The sequence below is a fragment of the Heterocephalus glaber genome, unplaced genomic scaffold (assembly GCF_053883595.1).
Source record: "Heterocephalus glaber isolate CG9 unplaced genomic scaffold, H.glaber_assembly_v1.0 deba00001472, whole genome shotgun sequence".
Lineage (NCBI taxonomy): Eukaryota > Metazoa > Chordata > Mammalia > Rodentia > Bathyergidae > Heterocephalus > Heterocephalus glaber.
Window position 1 is genome coordinate 39,957,007 of NW_028258315.1, and position 19,714 is coordinate 39,976,720.

Genomic DNA, 19,714 nt, shown 5'->3' on the forward strand with positions numbered 1-19,714 from the left:
GGACAATAGATCTAACTGTGTATTTCCAAAATGAAGAGATACAAATGTCCAATAAGTATATGAAAAAATACTTAATACTGCTAATCATTAGGGAAATGCAAATTAAAACCACAAGGGATACCACTTCATCCCAGTTTGTATGGCTATTATTAAGAAGACAACCTCCACCCCCCCAAAAGCCATCATCAACATGGAGCAAAGGAAACTCATGCACACTGTTGGGGCATAGTTAATCAGTATAGGGATTATACAAAACATAGTGAAGTTTCCTCAAAAAATTAAAAATATAACTACCATCAATCTAGCAATCCTGCTACTGTGTATATATCCAAAGAGAATGAAATTAGTATGTCAAGGAGATGTCTCCACCTCTATGTTTACTTCAGCACCATTAATAAAAGTCAAAAAATGGAAACAGTCTAAGTATTCCTTATGTGATGAATGGAAAAAGTAGCCAAGTATGGTGAGGCACCCTTGTAATCCCAGTACTATGTGAGGCTAAGCCATGTGAATCATTAAGTTTGAATTCAGTCTTGCCATCTTAGTGACTTAGCAAGACCCTGTCTTAAAATTTTAAAAAAAGGAAAAGGGTGGGGATATAGCTCAGTGTCAAGGCCTTGGGTTCAAACCCCATTATCACCAAAAAGAAGTATATGGTATATGTACACCCTGGAATACTAGTATTTATCTATAAAAAGAATGAAATTTTATCATTTTTCAACAATGTGGATAGAAGTGGAAGTCAGTATTTTAAGTAAACTAAGACAAGTAGAGAAAGACAAATAAGACCATATCTCATTCTTATGTGGAGTATTAAAAAACGAATTAATTTTATAGCAGTTGAGAGTAGAAGGGTGGTCACCAGAGCCTGTAAGAACAGGGCAGAAGAAGGGATGAGAAAAGCTGATCAGTGGGTACTAAGTTACAGTTAGAGCTGTGTAAATGCTCTGATCAGATGTTGCACAGTAGTAGGACAACTATAGATGACAAATATAGACAGTGTACTCCAAAAAGAAAAAAATAATTTTGAGTGTTTTTACAATAAAGAAATGATGAGTATTTGAGGAGGTGGATATGTGGGAACTGATTTGAGAATTACACAATGTATGCATATATCAAAACATCAGATAATACTCCATTAATATGTATAATTTTATGTTTTTATTAGTCAAAAATAAATTTAATTTAAAAATGGGGAAAGAAATGTACAATATGTTCCAAATTTAAATTAGGTAGGTTTCTGTTCTAAATAATTTAATCATTTACCTTTAATCTTTAATAACCTTGTAAAACTAGGCTTTATAAGATCGATTTTATAGATGAGTGAAGCTAAGAGGCAGAGAGGTTAAAGAACTTGCTCATACTACTACAGTTAAAAAGTAGTAGTATTTCTAATTGGGATTTAAGTCCACTTGATTTAACAGCAGCAATACAGTATCTCCTTCTATGAGAGACGGCTAAGGCTATTTTCAAGTTTCCATTTAGAATTATATGTTTTTCTGCAACCTTTATAATGATTTCCAAACAACTGTTAGAAACTGGAGGTGTTCAAAACAAACTGAATATAATGCTTGGTTCTCATGTACTGTTTAGTCTCTGGCTCAGATGTAGAGACCAGCCACGATGGATGTGGAGAGGATGAATGCATTCTTACCAACCTCTTCTAAATATCAGTCATATATGCTAATTGATAATAGCTTTCATTCAGTTCACTTATTCATTCACTCATTTACACACATGAAGAATATATTCACTGTGAATTCTATACCAAGCCACATGTTAGGTATTGCGAATACACTTGCATGGAAAACCAAATAAAGCAAAGCAAAATTCTCTTCTCTCCCGAGACGGTCAGGCCCTACCCAAAGCAAGGTGTCTGAAGAAAGCCTACCTGGTGATCTATACCGGGATTCTGTTCCCTTGATAGGAAGATTGGCTTAGAATATTTGTTTTAACAAAAGACATGATCAGATTTTAGTATTAGTCTGGCTTTTCCTTGTCAGAAGAGACCAGAAAAACCAACATCCTCACTAAACTATGTTAATCGAACCAAACATGTTAGATTTGATTCTCAGAAATGTCAGGAAATTAAATACCAGAGTTCCCACAGCAGCTCTCCAATAAAGCATCTTGCTTGTAAGAGGAGTCAAAGTGCAATTAAGAACAGTCCCTTTCCATTAACTTCTTTTCTTCCACTTCACCCCCGCCTCTCTTAGATTTCCACTCTCCTGTATTCTTCTGGAAATATCTAAAACTGAGCTAGGAGAAATTGTATGGACAATTAAAAGAATAATACTTGTCATGAGACCCATTTAATATTATAACTGCACATTTTTGTTACTAGACTTTTTTTGCAGGTCCATAAAGTTATTAAGAGTATATAAATCAAAGTAACGTTTGTTTCTGAGCCTTGAAAAGTATTTGTCCAATGCCCTTTATGTTCCCATCTCTGCTAATACAACCTCTAAATTTTAAGCTTATCTAACAAGAGCATTGGAATATTGGACTTCATAATTACAGATAGGATGCGCCATTCCCTAAAATCTTTAATAAGAATCAAAAATTCCATTACTGTAGTTCTTTGCCCTCAAACAGTATCGAAATCAACAATATATTTGTGACAGTAAGAATAAAAGAATAAAGGAAGTTCTTTTATTTTACTTTTTAGGCTTATTGAGTTATCATTTATATATACACTTTTTTAATGTACTCTTTTTGCCTGTACTCTTTTTGCCAGTTATGTGAATTTTACAAATGCAAAAAGTATGCAACCTTCATCATGATTAAGACAGAGATGAATTTCATCATCTCCCATCACATATGGATCTTTGTAAGATTTACAACATACATTTTTAATTATTTGGGATTTACCTTTGAATATTATTATATTCCCTCACATACAGTTAAAAACTCTTATAACCATTTAATCTCAATTCTTTTACATCTTTTGTGGCATTGTTACCATTCATTTTACTTTTCTACATGCCATACAACTTTGGCTTTAAACAGTTTGATCTCAAAAGAATAGTCTTTCGTATTTACCTTCATCTTAACCACTTCCAGGGACAGACATATTTTTGGGTTTATCCCAATTTCTATTTGATATATTTAATGTACCATAACAACTCCATTTGGCATTTCTAATAGTGTAGTCTATTGTTAATGAAATCTATCTGATTTTGTTTATCTAAACATATTTCTATTTCTCCATTATTTTTGAAAAATGTTTTACAAAATATAAAATTTTGAATTGGTGGAGTTTTCTTTGGAAATGAGGTTTTCCTAAGTTGTGCCCATTTTGAGGCTGGACTTGAACACTGGGCTCTAGTGACCCTAGCACATCAACCTCCCAAGTATCTAGGAATGTAGGTATGCACCACTACATCTGGGGCAGTTGTTAGATTTTTGATATTTCATACTTGACCTCTGGCTCCCATAATTTTTAAGATTGCTTTAATATTTTTATTGTTACTTATATATAATGTATCTTTTCTGACTGCTTTCAAGGTTGTCCTTTAACTTTAGATTTTAGCAATTTGAATATAATGTGTCCAGGTGTGCGTGTGCATGTGTTTGTGTATTTACTCTCCTATGTTTTTTTTTAACTTTTGGACCTGGGTTTTATATCTACATAAGTTTCTTAAAGTATTAATTGTTCTCCCTTCAGAAATTACTTCTGCTCCAGTTTTTCTTCTTGGATTACAATTACATGTACATTATATCATTTGGTACTCTCTGCTTTGGTGATCTATGGTTGTTATTTTTCTTGACTTTTTCAATTTTACTTTCACTCTATCAATCATTAGGATCTTCTTTGTTTTTTCTAAGCAAAGAAAAACTGTCTGCATCTCCTCCACTAACAGTATGTCTGTTTTCTTTTTCTATTCTCAATCTATAATCATTCTTTGCCTTTGCTCTGTGGCTACCTAATTTCCTGCCTCTTCCAAAGTGGATGAAGAATTTAGGTTCACAGTAGATTTGGAAAAGGTTCTGACATTGTCTTTTCCTCATAATATCTCTCTTCCTTTAAATCTGAACCATCAACCACAGAATGCATTTTGGTCTATTTTTATGCACCTACTTTTTCTCACCAGAGCTTGTTGCGTTCTGTGAAGAACTTGCAAATGGGTGTAAATTTCTCTTGTTTTTGTATAATTTTTTGTTTTAAAATTAATTTTACTGGTACATTTTAGGTATACAATATAATGGCATTCATCATTGGAAATTTGCACATTTATATAATCTCTCTTGGTTCTTATTATTTCCCATTCCCTGCCCTCACTTCAGCAACTCCATGCCTCCCTATTTACAAAGACTTGGTTTCCATTTTTTCATTTTTTCATATTAATTTCATTCCCTTCATTGCTTTCCCCTCCCCATCCCCCTTCCCCTTCCCCTTTGCACCTTTTCTTCCTATTTCACATAATCTATTATACCTTTAGTTCTTGTTTACACTTTCAGTTTCTCACATTAGAGACACTATTTGGAATTTACACGTGTGTCCTATTTAAGTCACTTAAGAGTATCACCTCAATGTGCATCCATTTAGCTATAAAGGTCTCTATTTTCTAAATTTTATGGGTGAGTAGCACTCCATTTTATTAAAAAAAACCCACACATTTTCTTTATCCAGTCTCCAGTTGAAGGGCAATTGGGCTTCTTCCAAGTTTTAGCTATTACAAATTGTGCTGCTATGAACATGGGTGCACATATATCAAGGTGGTGTGATTCTTTTAATTCTTTGGGGAAGATATCCAGCAGGGGAATAGATGGGTCAAACGGGACTTCCAGTCCTAGTTCTTTGAGGTATCTCCACACTGATTTCCACAGTGGTTGCACCAGTCTACACTCCCACCAGCAATGGAGGAGGGTTCTTCTTTCCCCATAGCCCCAACAGCATTTGTTATTGGTTGATTTCATGATAGCAGCAATTCTTTCTGGAGTGAGGTGAAATCTTAGTATTGTATTCATTTGCATCTCTTGAATGACCAGTGGAGTTGAACATTTTTTCATATGTTTATATGCTGTTTCTACTTCTTTGTCTGAGAAATGTCTGTTCATTTCAGATGCCCATTTTCAGATTGGGTCTTTAAATTTGGGAGGTCTGATCTTTTTAAGTTCTTTATAGATTCAAGATAGTAGGCCTTTGTCTGAAGAACAGCAGGTGAAAATTTTTTTCCCACATTGTGGGTTGTCTCTTCACATTGCTGGTGGTTTTTCTTGCTGTGCAGAAGCTTTTTAATAAGAAGAGATCCCTCTTGTGGATTGTTTGTGCTAGTTCACAGGCAACTGAGGCTTTGTTCATAAAATCTTGTCATACACCACTGTCTTCAAGAGTTCTTCCTAACCTCTCTTCCAGTTGTTTCAGCATTTCTATCTTAATGTTTAGATCTTTAATACAATTGGATTTTAGTTTAGTGCATGGCGAGTGATATAAGTCTAGTTTTAATGTTTGGCAAGTTGAAACCCAATTTTTCCAGCACCATTTATTAAAGAGGCTATCTTTCCTCCAGTGAGGGAGTTTGAATCCTTTATCGAAGATGAGATGGCTGAGTGTGTCTGGAGTTGTTTCAGCATCTTCTAATCTGTTCCACTGGTCCTCAGGTCTGTTTCTTTACCAGTACCATGCTATTCTTATCACAGTAGCTTTGTAGTATAGTTTCAAGTTGGGGGTTGTAATACCCCCTGCCATGTCTCTGTTGCCTAAAATTGCTTTTGCTATTCTAGGTCTCTTCTTGTTCCAAATGAAATTTTGGATTGTTTTCTCAAGGTCCATGAAATATGCTGCTGGAATTTCAATTGGGGTTGCATTGAATCTATTTAGCAGTTTTGGAAGTGTGTTGATTTTCCTACCTAGGAGTAAGGGATGTCTTTCCTTTTTCTGATACCATCTTCAATCTCTTTTCAGAGTGCTGTAGTTTTCAGAGAAGAGGTCTTTGATTTCTTTTGTTAGGTAGATTCCTAGGTATTTCAGGTTTTTTGGATACAATTGTGAAAGGAATTGTTTGCCCTATTTCTCTCTCAGTGAGTCTGTTGTTTGTGTAGAGGAAAGCTATTGATTTTTGTGTGTTGACCTTGTATCCAGCTACTTTACTGAATTTGGTTATTAAGTCTAGAAGACTTTTGGTGGGGTTCTTAGGTTTTTCTATATAGAGTGTCATGTCTTCTGCAAATAATGACAGTTTGACTTCTTCACTTCCTGTCTTTATTCCTTTTATTACTTTCTCTTGTTTAATAGCTGTGGCTATTGTTTCCAAAACTATATTGAACAAGAGTGGTGATAGTGGACATCCTTTCCTTGTTACTGATTTTAGTGTGAAGGATTTCTTTTTTTGACCATTTCCTGTGATATTGGCTGTTGGTTTTTCATAGATGGCTTTTATTAGATGGAGACAAAGCCCATCTATTCAAATTTGGTAGGGTTTTCTTTTATCATAAATGCGTGTTGGATTTTGTGAAATGTTTTTTCTGCATCTATTGAGATGATCATATGAATTTTGTCCTTGGCTCTATTGATATAGTGTATTACATTTATTGATTTGCCCATGTTGAACCATCCCTGCATCCCTGAGATGAATTCCACTTGGTCAGGGTGTATGATCTTCTTGTAGATCTTCTGCATTCTATTTGCCAGTATTTTATTAAGGATTTTTGTTTCTATGTTCATTAGTGAGATTGGTCTATAGTTCTCTTTTTCGGTTGGGTCTTTCTGTGCTTTGGCAGATCAAGGTGTCCTTGCTTCCAGGAATGAATTTGGGAGTATTGCTTCTATTTCAATTTTACTGAAGTGTTTAAACAGTAGTGGCAATAGTTCCTCTTTAAATGTCTTGTAAAATTCAATAGCAAAGCCATCAGGACCTGGGCTTTTCTTAGTTGGTAAATTTTTAATGTTTTCAATTTAATTGATGAATATTGTGTTCTTTAGAATTTTTAGGTCTTCCTCATTCAACTTTGATAATTTATGCATGTGTAGGAATCTGTCCATTTCTTCTGTGTTTTCCATCTTATTGGCATATAGGTTCTTGAAGTAGTTATTGATGATCCTCTGGATTTCTGCTGGGTCGGTTGTAATTTCATTCTTTTCATTCCTAATTTCATGGATTTGGGCCTTTTCTTTCCTTTTTCTGATAAGGTTGGCTAAGGGTTTGTCAATTTTGTTTCTTCTTTCAAAGAATCGTTTGCTTCATTGATTTTTCTGTATCATTCTCTTAGTTTGCATTGCACTGATTTCTGCTCTGATCTTTGTAATTTCCTGCCTTCTACGAGCTTTGGCTTTGCCTTGTCCTTCTTTTTCTAGAAGCTTGAGGTTCAGCATCAGGTTGCTTAATTGAACTCACTCTGTTTTCCTAATATGAGTATTCACTGCTATGAATTTCCCTAAGACTGCTTTCATTGTGTTCCATAGATTCTGATATGTTTTATTGGCATTGTCATTTAACTGTAGGAACTGTTTGATTTCATTTTTAATTTCCTCTGTGACCCATTGGTCATTCAGAAGTTTGTTCTTCAATTTGCATATGTTTATGAAATTTTTGTGGTTTCTTTTGCTATTGATCTACAATTTCATCACACTATGGTCTAATAATATACAGGGGATAACTTCAATTCCTTGGCACTTACTTAATCATGTTCTATGAGTGCGTATATGGTCTATTTTGGATTACGACCTATGTGCAGCTGAGAAGAATGTATATTCTGATTTTTGGGGTGGAAGACTCTGTAAACATCTGTTAAATTCATTTGTTCAAGAGTTTGATTGTGTTCTAGTATTTTGTTGTTCATTTTATTTTCTAGTTGATTTATCTATTTGTGATAGTGGGATATTGAGGTCCCCCACTGCTATTGTATTAGTGCTTATGTGATTTATTATGTCCATTAGTATTTGTTTTATATAGTTGGGTGCACTAGTGTTTGGTGCACATATATTTATGATTGTCATCTCTTCCTTTTGGATTGTTCCTTTTACAAATATGTAGTGTCCTTTGTCTCTCTTAACCAGGGTTGGTTTGAAATCCACTTGATCTGGAAAGAGGATAAGTAGTCTTGCCTTATGCCGGGTTCCTGTCACATGGAGTATTGTTTTCCACCCTTTAACTTTCAGTCTATGAGTTTCTTTCTGAGATAAATATGTTTCTTGTATGCAGCACATTGTTGGATCTTGCTTCTTGAGCTATTCTGCTAGTCTATTTCTTTTGATTGGTGAATTGAAACCATTAACATTGATGGTTATAACTGATACGTATTGACTTATCTTTGTCCCGACATTTTCATTTGTTGGATTCTCCTGCTTTGTGTTTAATTTCTTTTCATTCCCAATGGATTCATTCTGCTGGGCTTCCTGGGGTTGTGATCCTTATTGTCTTTTTCTAGGATATTGTCTAAAATTTTTTGGAGTGCTGGTTTGGTATTCATGAAGTTCCTAAGGTGCTCTTTGTCATGAAAGTATCTTATTTCTCCATCAGTTTTGAAAGATAGTTTTGCAGGGTACAACAATCTGGGTTGGAGGGTGTTTTCCTTTAGGGATTGAAATATGTTGCTCCATGCCTTCTTGGTTTGTGTTAACAGGTCTGCTCTGATCCTGATAGGCTTTCTATTGTATGTGATTTTTTTCTTTTGTCTAACTGCTTGTAGAATATTGTTTTTCTGTTGGGTTTCTGGAATATTATCTATTATATGCCTATGTGTAGATTTTTTTTTTTTATCAAGGCTAGTTGGTGTCCTATATGCCTCACTTATCTGTATGTTAGGGTCTTTTCCCCTGCTTGGGAAGTTTTCTGCCATCACTTCTGTGAAAAATTCTTTTTATGTCATCTGCACTCTCTCTTGTGTTTTCATTGAATCTCATCAATCTTATGTTATCCTTCTTTGCATCATCTAGCAGCTGCTGGATTGATTTCTCATGGTCCCTTACTATTTTAAATAAATTTTTCTTTTCTTGGTCACTATTGGCAAAGTTTTCTTCTGTATCCGAAATTCAGTCCTTACTATGGTTCATGCTGCTGCGTAGACTTTCAATGGAGCTTTTCATCTCCTGGCAATCTGTTTCCATCTGTTTTATGGATTCCATTTGTTTCCTATGTTTGGATTCTATCATGTTCCTCAGCTCCTCTACTTTTTTATCTATGTCCTCTCTAGGTTTATTAACCATGTCTTGAACTATGGGCACAATCTCTGCTTTTATCTGAGAAATTATTTTTGATTCCATTATATCCACATTCTCTTTTGTTGCCATTTCAGGGAGTCCAGGTGGTTGATATCAGATTGTTCCATCTTGTTGCCCTTTGGGATTGCTTTAGGTGATCTGGAAATCTGTTTTTGAGGCTTATTTACACGTCTTCTTATTTCAACATTTGCATGGGGATATGTGCTGCTGCTACAGTAGCCTGAAAGGTTTACCTCCTCTGTGCTTTGTGCAGCTCTGCTCCTCAATGCTTGGGTGGTGGTATGGTGCCCCAGAATGTTCACCTCTGCACTGGGGGCAGCTCTGCTCCTCCCCACTTAGGGTGGTGGTACAGTGGCCTAGAATCATTTTTTTATAATTTCACAGCCGATTTAATTCATTCACAACTTTGCCAGAATTCTCATTACCTTTCTCTCATGTTCTAGCTGAGGTGAATTGGTCTTTGTATTCACCTGTCCTTTCACGCAAGTGTTTCCTAAGATTTCAGGAGGGACGTTAGCCTTGACACTTTGAGTTTTTGATTACTACCAAACCAGGCATGATTTTCTAGGGGGTTTTTTGGTCAAAATTTTGGAAGTAATAGCTTTTCTAATTATCAAAAACTTAGGTAAAAGGGAGTATATAATACTGTCTCTTCAAATTGTGTCTAAATACTATATTATTAGGGTTAATAATGTGCCTAAATTTATAACTATAAAAGTTTTTAAGAACCACATAGCTTTGGAATTTTTCAGGATCTGAATCCAGTCAAATGTCATTTAGCATCTATAAAGATTGTTCTGTTCTGTCAAACATACAGAATATGAAAAAAAATGCAGGAGCGCACAAAGCTGAAATTCATTAAATATTTAAATATTTTGAGAATCCAGAGAGTTTAATAAATTCAAATACTCTAGTAGCCTGGGGGCTTGGTAAACTTTCATGACCAGAGAACAAACCTGTTTTATAGAGTTTTCAAAATCCCCTAAGTTATCTCTCTTTATTTTTTTGAGTTATAAAGTTCCTGTTACAGGATGTAATGATAATTTGGCATGGTTTTTTAAGTTGGATAAAAGGAATTTAGTCATAGTCATTATAAAAAATTTCACTTAATAAGTAATTCACATTACATGAAAGGAAGTTGTTCTGTTCTCACAGAGTTTTGACATTCATTAACCCTAGGAAAGCTCAAAATTCCATAGAGAACTCTTTAGGAAAACCAAACCCATACTCTTAATGGATACTTTAATAAAAAATAATACCAAGTACTTTTTTGAGATTTTATTTACCTGTGATGTTTAAACCATTTCAGTTTGCTAGCACAGTGGGGAGCTTTTTGATATCAATTTAAAGTTACTATCAAATAATTTATTGAGATTTGTTATTTTAAGTAATAATCTTATTAAGTTGAAATACACTATTGAGCATTTAATAGAACTAGTTACTCATACTTCTGAGTCTAATTTTAGAGGGCTAAAAGAATTAGGAAAGTATTTGGGAAATTTTATTACTCATACTATTGAAGTACTTTAAAATTCAATGGACTATATTTAATTTATATATGAGATTTAATTGTTAATGGCATACAATTAATTAATTTTTTTCATGGGAACAAATTTAATCAATGTCCTCTTAAAAGTGTTAGAATTGAAACAGGCAGGTTGGCACTTGCCTGTAATCCCAGGAATCTAGCAGTCTAAAGCAGATTGCAAATTCCATCTCAACCTGGCCAACTTAGCAATTTATCAAGACCCTGTCACAAAATTAAAAAGAAAGTTTAAAAAGATCTGAGGATATAGCTCAATGTGAAGACCCTTGGTTCAATCACTGCTATTGTCAAAAAGTGTTAGATTTTTTAAAATATAAAATGGAGTACTACTCAGCCATAAAGAATGAGAGACTAGAGACATTAATAGCTAAATGGACGCACATTGAGGTCATACTCTTAGGTGAAATAAATAGGACACACATGTGTAAATACCAAATAGTTTCTCTAGTGTGAGAAACTGAAAGTGTAAATAAGGACTAAAAGGTATTATAGATAATATGAAATAGGAAGAAAAGGGGCAAAGGGGAAGGGGAACTGTGAGGAGTAGGGGAAAGGAAAGAAGGGAAAGGAAAAGGAGAAAAAAATGGAAACATCTTTGTAAATGGGCAGGATGGAGGGGTTGAAGGGAGGGCAGGGGAATGGGGAAAACAAAAGAAGAAAGACATATCATGTAAAGGTACAAATCCCAATGATGAATGTCATCATACTGTATACCTCAAATGTACCAAAAAACTTAGTGAAAAAAAAAAAAAAGAAAGAAAGAAAGGTAAACCCGAATCACTTGTAGGAAAATAGTTGCAGTTTGAGACCATATTTTTAAGTGAAATAAATCAGTCCCGCGAGCTTAACTATCATATGGTTTGTCTTACATGAGAAACCCAAAATATAATGAGCAAAGTAAAGCATGACAACAACAACAAAAGGAATTAAATTTGATCAGCATGGTACATATAGAACATACTAGAGAAAATACTACACTATGTATGTTTAAGGTATTACCTTAATGATGTAATTTGATGACCAGGAAAGCACAGCTAATATGTGAGTGTGAAAATGTTTATTCCAGGAAAAATAGATAAGGGTACCCCCTATTCTCTACTCAGTTTTTCTGTAGCCTAAAACTTCTTTAAGTAAAGTATGATGATTTAAAAATAATAAAAAGTTGAAAAATCTAAAAAGGTGTTAAAAATAGGCTAGTGTGTAAATATAATAGCAAGATTTAGAAGCATAATAAAATTGTTAAAGAATGTGAGTTTTTTAATGTTAGTCAAATAAATTATATATTAATTGTTAAGCAAAATAATGTAGAATAATTTTCTAGGTACAGATATACATTAAGTCTTTAGCTACTAAAATTTTCCATGTCTCAGTTTTAGAAGGAAAGACACAGTGATTTGAATTTATCATGAATTTGGGAGAATTAGATATTAGTGGAAACAATTAATATAAATGTTGTAGTAATTGATGATAAAAGGAAGATGTTAAAGTCACACAGCATTCTTGTTTTAAATGCCTGGCATTCTTCTATTTCTTTGCTTTTAATGAATGAATGAAAGTTAGGACCTAAGTATTTCACTGTGTATTCCAGTGAATATAACTGAGCTAGTTTTAGGTATAGATGATTTGAACAATGTTCCTTTTGTTTTTGTTCACATTATTAAATTTGTTTTTAGATTCATTTTTCTACTAGCTGCAATTAACATGAAGCAAGTTAAATATCTGACTAAGAAAACATCATATTATAGAAAGTTGCAGGTTCTTTAGAGTTGAAACTGAGTTTTATCCTCTAATTGCCCTTTGCCAGAGGCAGGACATTGGAAATTAGTTAACTTCTCTAAACCTCAGCTTCTTCACTGAAAAAGGTGGTTTTAATCCTTATCTCAGAAATATGTTGGAAAAAGAAATTCAGAGAACACATAAAACATGTTCAGTAGATAGTATTTAACTCAGTAGTAACATTTGTGGCTATTAATTTTGGGATTATGTATATTTTGATAGGAGATTTATTTGTACTTGGTAGGTGTTGCCCTGGTTAAATTCCTTAATCTCTTTGTGTTTAAATTTTCCCAATGACAAATTGATATAAAAATTATTGTATGGCTAAAATTAGTTACTACATATAAAAGTTTATTATTGGATCTGAGTATTGTTAAAATAATGTATTTTTGGAGGTCCCGAGTCACGCGGAAGACACCGAATCACCCTGTTGCAGACAGGCAACCACTTGGTTCCACACTACAAAGACACAGAGGACACCAGACAACCAGACCAAGGTACTGAGTCCTGCTGCTAACGGCCCAGAAGTAGGGGGTTCTGAGCCACCATCCCACTGCTTATGGTCCAGAGGAAGGGGCTTCCTGGTCACCATCCCTCCCACTGCTCCCAGCCCAGAGGAAAGGGCTTTTGGGCAACCTTCTGACCCACTGCTCCTGGTTCAGAGGAAGGGGCTTCCTGGCCACCATCCCTCCTGCTGCTCCCAGCCCACAGGAAAGGGCTTTTGGGTCACCATACCTACCGTGAATCCTGACCCCTCTCCCACGTCTCCCAGCTGAGAGGAGGTAATGCGTGCAGGTGCTAACAGCCCCCCACCCCAGTTGAAATGAGAAAACATGTAAATAAGTCTCAAAACCAGACTTCCAGATCACCTACAGCAACCCCAAAGGGAAATGAGATGGAACACTCTGATGCTCAACCACCTGGACCCACTGAACTGGTAACAAGAGGGGATCTGCAAAAAATGAAATCAGAAATAATTTCTCACATAACAGGAGAAATTGTGCCCCTAGTGCAAGACATGATTAATAAATCTAGAGAGGAGCTGAGGAACATGATGGAATCCCAACACAAGAAACAAATGGAATCCATAAAAAAGATGCAAAAAGATTTCCAGGACATGAAAAACTCCACTGAAAGTCTACACAGCAGGATGAGCCAATGTGAGGACAGAATTTCAGATATAGAAGATAAGATTGCAATTAGTGACCAGGAAAAGAAAAATTGCTTCAAAATTATAAGGGAACCTGAGAAATCAATCCAGCAGCTGCTAGATGATGCAAAGAAAAATAACATGAGACTGATTGGGCTCAATGAAGAAACAGGAGAGAGTGCAGATGACATAAAAAATCTCTTCACAGAAATAATGGCAGAAAACTTCCCAAGCAGGGGAAAAGAGCTTGACCTGCAGATAAGTGAGGCATATAGGACTCCAAATAGCCTTGATCAAAAAAAATCTACATATAGGCATATAATTGTTAAGATTCCAGAAACACAACAGAAGAACAAAGTTCTCCAAGCAGTCAGAGAAAAGAAACAAATCACATACAAAGGAAAGCCCATCAGAATCACAGCAGACTTCGCAACACAAACCATCAAGGCAAGAAGAACTTGGAGTGACATATTCAAAGGCCTAAAAGAAAACAGCCTCCAACCCAGATTGATGTACCCTGCAAAACTATCTTTCAAAATGGATGGAGAAATAAGATACTTTCATGACAAAGAGCACCTTAGGAACTTCATGAATACCAAATCAGCACTCCTAAGAATTTTACACAATATCCTAGGAACAGACATTGAGGATCACAACCCCAGGAAGCAAAACAGAATGAACCCGTCTGGCATGACAAGAAATTAAATGTAAAGGGGGAGAACCCAACAAAAAGAAAAAGTCATGGCCATGACAAGTAAATACATTTCAGTTATAACCATCAATGTTAATGGTCTCAATTCACCAATCAAAAGAAATAGACTGGCAGAATGGGTCAAGAAGCAAAATCCAACAATATGTTGCATGCAAGAAAAACACTTCATTCAAACGGAAACTCATAGACTGAAAGTTAAAGGGTGGAAAACAATACTCCATGTGACAGGAACCCGAAAAACAATAAGAGTAGTTATCCTCTTTGCAGATCAAGTAGATTTCAAACCAACACTGATTAAGAGAGACAAAGAAGGACACTACATCCTTGTAAAGGGAAGAATTCAAGAGGAAGAGATGACAATCATCAGTATCTATGCACCAAACATTAGTGCTCCCGACTATAAAAAACAAATACTAACGGACATGAAAAGTCATATATGCACTAATACAATTGTAGTGGGGGACCTCAGCACCCCACTGTCACAAATAGATAGATCAACTAGACTAAAAATAAGTAATGAAATGTTAGAACTCAATCGAACTCTTGAACAAATGAACTTAACAGATGTTGACAGAGTCTTCCACCCCATAAAATCAGAATACACATTCTTCTCAGCTGCACATGGGTCATTCTCAAAAATAGGCCACATACTCACACATAGAACATGTTTAAGGAAGTGCAAAGGAATTGAAGTTATCCCCTGTATATTATCAGACCATAGTGCAATGAAATTGGAGATCCATGGCAAAAGAAACTCAAAAAATTTCATAAACACGTGGAAATTGAACAACACACTTCTGAATAACCAATGGGTCACAGAGAAAATTAAAGAAGAAATCGGACAGTTCCTTCAATTAAATGACAATGACAATACAAAATATTGGAATCTGTGGGACACAATGAAAGCAGTCTTATAAGGGAAATTCATAGCAGTGAATATGCATATTAGGAAAACAGAAGGAGCCCAATTAAACAACCTGATGCTGAACCTCAAGCTTCTAGAAAAAGACGAGCAGGACAACCCCAAAGCTCATGCAAGAGAGGAAATTATAAAGATCAGAGGAGAAATCAATGCAATGGAGACTAAGAGAACAATACAAAAAATCAATGAAGCCAAGAGTTGGTTCTTCAAAAGAATCAACAAAATTGATGAACTCTTAGCCAACCTTGTCAGAAAAAGGAAAGAAAAAGCCCAAATCCATGCAATTATGCATGAAAAGGGTGAAATGACAACAGACCCAGCAGAAATCCAGAAGATCATCAATACCTACTTCCAGAACCTATACACCAATAAGATGGACAACACAGAAGAAATGGACAGATTCCTAGATACATATGAATTACCAAAGCTGAACGAAGAAGACCTAAAAATTCTTAACAACCCAATATCAACCAATGAAATTGAAAATGTCATTAAAAACTTATCAACTAAGCAAAGCCCAGGCCCTGATGGCTTCACTGCTGAATTCTGCAAGACATTTAGAGAGAAATTGCTGCCACTATGTTTAAACTCTTCAATGAAATTGAAAGGGAAGCAATACTCCCAAATTCATTCCTGGAAGCAAGCATCACCTTGATCCCCAAAGCAGAGAAAGACCCAACTGAAAAAGAGAACTATAGGCCAATCTCACTAATGAACATAGATGCAAAAATCCTTAATAAGATAATGGCAAACAGAATGCAGAAGATCATCAAGAAGATCAGACACCCTGATCAAGTGAGATTCATCCCAGGGATGCAGGGATGGTTCAATATACAAAAATCAATCAACGTAATATACTATATCAATAGAGCCAAGGACAAAAACCATAAGATTATCTCCATAGATGCAGAAAAAGCATTTCACAAAATCCAACATGCATTTATGATAAAACCCTACAAAAAATTGGAATAGATGGTCTCTACCTCAAACTGACAGAAGCTATCTATGAAAAACCAACAGCCAATATCATACTAAATGGTCAAAAGCTGAAATCCTTCACACTAAAATCAGGAACAAGACAAGGATGTCCACTATCACCATTCTTGTTCAATATAGTTCTGGAAACATTAGCCAAGGCAATTAGATAAGAGAAAGAAATAAAAGGAATAAAGATAGGTAATGAAGGAGTCAAATTGTCATTATTTGCAGATGACATGATACTCTATATAGAAGACCCCAAGAACTCCACCAAAAGTCTTCTAGACTTAATAACCAAATTCAGTCAAGTAGCTGGTTACAAGGTCAACACACAAAAATCAATAGCTTTCCTCTACACAAATGACAGACTCACTGAGAGAGAAATAGGGCAAATAATTCCTTTCACAATAGCATCCAAAAAACTGACATACCTAGGAATCATCCTAAGGAAAGAAATCAAAGACCTCTTCTCTGAAAACTATGGCACTCTGAAAAGAGAGATTGAAGATGATATCAGAAAATGGACAGACATCCCCTGCTCCTGGGTAGGAAGGATTAATATAGTGAAAATGGCCATCCTTCCAAAACTGCTATATAGATTTAGTGCAATTCCAATTGAGATCCCAGCAGCATTCTTCATGGACCTTGAGAAAACAATCCAAAAATTCATTTGGAACAAGAGGAGACCCAGAATAGCAAAAGCTATTCCAGGTAACAGAGACATGGCAGGGGGTATCACAATCCCCAACCTGCAACTCTAGTGCAAAGCTACTGTGATTAAAAAGCCAGCATGATACTGGCAAAGAAACAGATCTGAGGACCAGTGGAACAGATTAAAAGATGCAGAAACAATGCCAGACACACTCAGCCATCTTATCTTCGATAAAGGGACCAAACACCCTCACTGGAGGAAAGATAGCCTGTTTAATAAATGGTGCTGGAAAAATAGGGCTTCAACTTGCCAAAGATTAAAACTAGACCTATAACTCTCAACATGCGCTAAACTAAAATCAAATTGGATTAAAGATCTACATATTAAAATAAAAACTCTGAACCAGTTGGAACAGAGCTTAGGTAGAACCCTTGAAGACATCGGTATAGGAAAAGATTTTATGAACAAAGCCTCAGTTGCCCATGAACTAGCACAAACAATCAACAAGTGGGATCTCTTCTTATTAAAAGTCTTCTGCACAGCAAGAGAAACCACCAGCAGTGTGAAGAGACAATCCACAATGTGGGAAAAAATCTTCACCTGCTCTTCCTCAGACAAAGGTCTACTATCTCTAATCTATAAAGAACTCAAAAAGATCAGACCTCCCAAATTTAAAGACCCAATCCAAAAATGGGCATCTGAAATGAACAGACATTTCTCACACAAAGAAGTAGAAATAGCAAATAAATACATGAAAAAATGTTCACCATCACTGGTCATTCGAGAGTTGCAAATGAAAACAACTCTGAGATTCCACTTCACTCCAGAAAGAATGGCTGCTATCATGAAATCAACCAATAACCAATGCTGGTGGGGCTGTGGGGAAAGAGGAATCCGGTGGGAGTGTAGACTGGTGCAAGCACTGTGGAAATCAGTATGGAGATGCCTCAAAGAACTAGGACTGGAAGTCCCATTTGACCCCACTCTTCCACCGCTGGGGATCTTCCCCAAAGAATTAAAAGAGTCATACCACAGTGATATATGTGTGCCCATGTTCATAGCAGCACAGTTTGTAATAGATAAAACTTGGAAACAGCCCAAATGCCCATCAACTGGGGACTGGATAAAGAAAATGTGGTTTTTTAATAAAATAGAGTACTACTCAGCCATAAAAAATGAGAAATTAGAGACATTTATAGCTAAGTGGATGCACATTAAGGTGATAATCTTAAGTGAAATAAATAGGACACATATGTGTAAATACTGAATAGTTTCTCTGGTGTGAGAAACTGAAAGTGTAAATAAGGACTAAATGTATAATAGGTAATGTGAAATAGGAAGAAAAGGGGCAAAGGGGAAGGAAGTGGGATGGCTAGGGGAAAGGATAGAAGGGAATGGGATTAATATGAGAAAATGGAAAAATAGGAACAAAATCTTTGTAAATAGGGAGGAATGGAGGGGTTGAAGGGAGGGCTGGGCAAGGGTGAAAAATAAGATCCAAGAGAGACTATGTAAAGGTGCAAATTTCCACAGATGAATGTCATTATATTGTATACCGAAAATGTACCAATGAGTAGAATGAATAATCGATAATGTAAAATAGGAAGAAAAGGTCCAAAGTGGTAGGGGTAGTGGGAGGAGCAGGGGAAAGGAAAGAAGGGAAAGGAAAAATGATGAGAAATGGAAAAAATGGAAATAAAGTCTTTGTAAATAGGTAAGGGTGGAGGGCGTGAAGGGAGGGCTAGGAATGGGGAAAAAATAAGAACCAAGATGCATTATGTGAAGATACAATTCCCAATGAGAAATGTAATTGTGTTGTATACCTACAATGTATGAATAAAAGAATTTAATTAAAAAAATGTATTTTCTTACTGATTAATATTATTGTTATATTTAGTGTAGAAATTTACAGATTTTTAAAGCCTTTACTCTTAAATATATTATGAACCCTTAGCATATCAATCTACTTCTGATGAATTATCAGGATGAACTCTTGTAATAATCAATCCCTAAATTTATTAATGTTACTAATAATACAAGTTCAATTTGGACATATGCTACAGCAATGGGCTCTTTGTTAGATTAGGGACCCAGGCTGATGGAAATATTACTGTTTGAAACATGAGTTTCTTTGTCAAGGGAAAGTGAATCTATGAATCTAAAATAGTTCACTTCTGCATGTTAAAAATTATATTCCACTGGCTAGACAAAATGACACATCCATAACTAACTTCAAATGAGTAGGGCAGTGCACACTTAGCATGGAGTAGAAAACTTGTAGACAATATTCATGACTACCATAGATAGTTGCAGATACACCATATAACTTTCATGTCATGTCATGCATTAAAGAGATGAATTTCTAAAAGTTTGTGTCATCAATAAAGCTATCAAAATGCTGAACATATTAGTTTTTGTTTGTCATTAGCACAGAGCACTTACACAAAATTATAAATATTAAAGTTTAAAATGATCATTATGCAAAAATATAAATATTAAAGCTTGAAATGCTCATTATCAGTAGTATAATTACAGATAAAGAAAAATTACCTAGTAGTCCAACCCATGTAATAATAATCAATTTAATAATTTGAAACCCATCCTTGCAGACTTAAGGCTTATTCCTGTAAATATGTTTATATGTGTACATGTCTGTGTATGATTTGAAAATAAATGAGTTCATAATGTCTAAATCTGTTTTCTTCACTTCAATAAGTAATATTATAGAAAGAGCAATTTTTCCTTTCAATAATCACATTTTTACAATATCATGCACATATTCTACATAGGCTGTTTATTTTAGATCTCATTTAGA